This window comes from Pinus tabuliformis, chromosome 3_2 (genome assembly GCF_031772625.1).
Source record: "Pinus tabuliformis cultivar Carrire ecotype Pingquan chromosome 3_2, CPIR1, whole genome shotgun sequence".
NCBI lineage: Eukaryota > Viridiplantae > Streptophyta > Pinopsida > Pinales > Pinaceae > Pinus > Pinus tabuliformis.
In genome coordinates this window covers 823,644,277-823,648,245 of record NC_142302.1, presented here as the reverse complement: position 1 = coordinate 823,648,245, position 3,969 = coordinate 823,644,277, and positions in this window count along the sequence as shown.

The window sequence follows — 3,969 nt, the reverse complement described above, 5'->3', positions numbered from 1 at the left end:
GCGCTGAAACTTCTCTTATGCTGGCTCATTTAGAGGAACATCCCCACAATTCAAATCTTCGGAGATTCTCTTAATGTCATCAAATGGGTTAATGGACACAGTGCTTGCAAAAATCAATTTTTAAAAATTCTGCTGGATGAAATTCAGGTATTGAAACTTTCTTTTAACTGTTTTTCCATTTGTCACATCTACAGGGAACTCAATGACTCAGCAGACCACCTTTCTAAAAAAGGTTTACAACAAGATATGGGCAGGTGGAAAATAGAACAGGTTAATCATGGTCAGACCAGCTCTTCAGATCAGCCACCTTATCTCCAACAATTTTGACTGTTCCTTTTTAGCATATATATAATCTTATATTTATCTCTCATATAAAAAACTTTTATTTTTGTTTAAATCGGTTCTAGAAGTTCTGATAATACAGCAATTTTTGTAAGGGTTGTTTTCCTCTGTCGAGGAGACCCACTTGTTTTGGAAGGCCTTTTGGCATGCTGAAATGTTTTTTACAGGCCTCGGCCGAACAGCTCTGAGAGGGTTTTTCACCCCATAGACCTGTTAACTACTTGTTGCAAGTAGGACAGATTCTTGGTTGTAATCAAAATAGCCTAACAGTCAAACAGAGATGCTGATGCATTTGCAATGTAACTTTTTATCTCTAATAAAAAGTTCGCTTTTTCTTCGGAAAAAAAAAAAAAAAAAAATATATTTAAAAATCAAATATTCAAAACTGAAAACTACATTAGGTCTGAAATCTTATCTAAACTCTTTTTTAATTAATATATATTTAAAAATTAAATATTCTAAACTCAAAGCTACATCTTTCTTTAGTTTAGAACTTTATCTAAAATCCTTTTATAATTAATACATATTTAAAAATTAAATACTTTCTTAACTTTTTTTTTATAAAAATCTTCTTAACAAAAATATATATAAAAAATCAATTATTTTTATCAAATTACTTCAAGATTTTATTTCCTCTCATTTAGTTTCCGTCCACAATTAGTTTCCATTTTAAGTGTGATCCGACCACTATTTACATCTACTTCAAGATTTTATTTCCTCTCATTTAGTTTCCGTCCACAATTAGTTTCCATTTTAAGTGTGATCCGGCCACTATTTACATCTATTTTGTGTTTAGGAGTCACTTCATTTACCATTCCAAACATGAAAATCAACAAATGCATATCATAAATTATAAATTATGAATTTTAATTTATGCATGAGAGACTTCGGTGAACCAAATCGATTTGTTGATGAAATTATTCAATATACCAACAAAACTCTCTAATTTCTGTATTTTTTTCTTCTGATCCTCACAAATTTGGTATCTATAATTTAAATAAAAATTAAATTTGACTATATATTTAATTACAACAACACCTATTTCTTGTAACAATTATTATCTATTATTGCCAATCAAATTCTTACATGCACATAAAAGAACATTAAAAAAAAAATTGATCAGAGTAGTGAGTTGCTTTTTTTTTCCTAAAAAACAAGGGAAGCTGCGAGGCAGCAAGTCCCTGCATCAAGTTAAAACTAGTTACTTGTGCTGAAGCGAAAGCATCTAAGCTTTAATACAGTCATAGGAAACTTTAATAGCAGAGCAGAGAATCTGTTGAAAACAAGTGAGTCTCCTGTGCGTAAAGGAAACTAAGTTGTGCGTAAAGGAGACTAAGTTGAGACTTAAATTGTCAAAAGAAAACTCAAATTCCTATTTTATAGCAATTAATGACCAAATGACTTAATCTTTTATAGCAATTAATAACCAAATGATTTAATTGAAACAGGGTGCTAGGAGCGAGTTGATTTCTTATACTTGACGCATTTAAAAAACCATTGCTTCTGAGACACCAAAAACTTCTGAGGTACCAACCGTAACAAAAAGACAGGATTGTACAAATTAGGCCTACTCATTAGGCCAGTAGAAGAGACCTGGTTCCTGGTCCTGGATAACGAGTGATTCTTTCCAGCCATCATTAGATTTCTTATTTCCTTGGAGTCAGGGTGACAGAAGATTGAGGCAAGAAGCCTTTGATATATAAGTTTTGACATTGCACTATAAGTTTTGATATTCAAACACCAGGTAGAGAGAAAGCTTTCGACCTTCAATCCGTTCGATCTCCACAGCCAGCAAACTACGGCATATATAAAAAAATAAAAGAGCGGAGCAGAGAGTTCTTTCAGCATTTTAGCGCATCATCTGTTGTAGACTGATAGAACAGAAAAGCAGCGATATGAACTGCCCTGTGAAAATTAGAAATATATTCGTACTTGATAATGTGTTTACAACGAGAGAGCATATTGAGAGTTGTGATTTCTCTGAAAGAACTGGTAGGAAATCCTTCCTCCGTAATATCTGCACGACTTTTCTTGATAGCCACAATCTGACCAGTTTCCCTCACATTCGCCTTGACGACATTCCCGTATGTTCCCTCCCCGAGTTTATGTATAAATTTATACTTGTCCATGTCTTCTTTCTGCTCTTTTTACGCAGAGGAGAGTTGGTAACTTAAACTGCACTCGCCTGGCAAAGAGAGGAAAAGTCCATTTCTTAACGCAGTGCGCTTCACAATGTGTATTTGATCTGCCTCTACCTAAAATCAACACATATTTAGTGAATTCCAAGTCGATGAAATGAAATGAGACGACTGTTGATCTTAACTTGTAAGTCTGTAGCGAATTTTGATTAAGGATAAAACCATAGAAATCAAGACATTGCTTTTCTAGTTAATTAATTTTCATTTGCAAATTCAGCAATGTCAAGTGAGACATTAAGCTAAGACACTAATTATTATTATTTATTAGAAGTTTAAGATTCATGTTTAATATCAAAATAAAAATTTATAAAACAATTATTTTCTTCATAATATATAGAACGCCAAAGAGATGCTCCGCAGCTTAATATGGCAATATAGCAATGAGTAAAAAAAATATCTAATGCGTTATACAATATAATATCATAACAACACTTCGAGGGAGAGATATAGCATTACTTCGAATGCTAGACAATCATAAATGGAACCAAACTTATTAAAGTCATTATAAAAGTCCGTTAGTATTGGACAACTTATGAGGACCAGCCACTTTCTCTCTCCCTTACCACGTGCATTGCATGCAAGCCATGTGCTTGTGTGTGCCATTATCATACACTCTAGACTCGCCGCATACATTACATGTGTTGCTTGTGTAAAACATATGTTGGGTAACGCAGGCGTCATAGCAAAACCTGAGACAGGAGATCAATGCTCTGAGGAAGCAGGGAGGTGAGGGACTCATTCTCTGTGGCAGCGAGACTCATTACCTTCAACACTAATAGATCAATGGCATGAGCTTATTTTAGAGGAATCTAGCTTTCCTGAGGGGGACTTGTTGGAGGATCCTGACAAAGAGAGTGAAAGCAAATTAAAAGATGATTCTGGTTCTTGCAAGGATGAATCACAAATGTTTGCCATATGGAAGGAGTCACATCTGAGAGCTTTTAAATTTATCGATAAAGAGCTCAAATCATCTCGGTAGTAGGCGGTGGAACAAAGGTTAGCTTGGCTGTAAGCTAACTAGTTCTTGCTTAGAGGAAGGTTACAGTTCAGATTATTGCAGCAACAACAGAGGAAGCCCCGAAATGGAGACGAAAACAGCTGTTCTGCATCGGAATCCTGCCAAGAACGGACTCACCAACCCCAGAATCAAGAGAAGGCTCAATTTTGAGGCAAATCGGCTCTCGATCGAGCAATTTCGGTCCAGGGACGCCATTTTCCGCGATTTGGAGTCGGTGCTCCGCGGAGTTCTCGCCGTGAAACAAGAGAAAGACAGGCCGAGGAAAAGATTGCATTCCGCCGACGAGATTTCCACTCCTGTGAAGGTTTTCAAACAAGGTAAGGATCTCAAGCCCAACGATGAGGTTGTTAGAGCAAAAAGACGGCTAAATTTAGCGGACAGCGGAGGATCTTTGCCGCAGGTCAAGAAGTC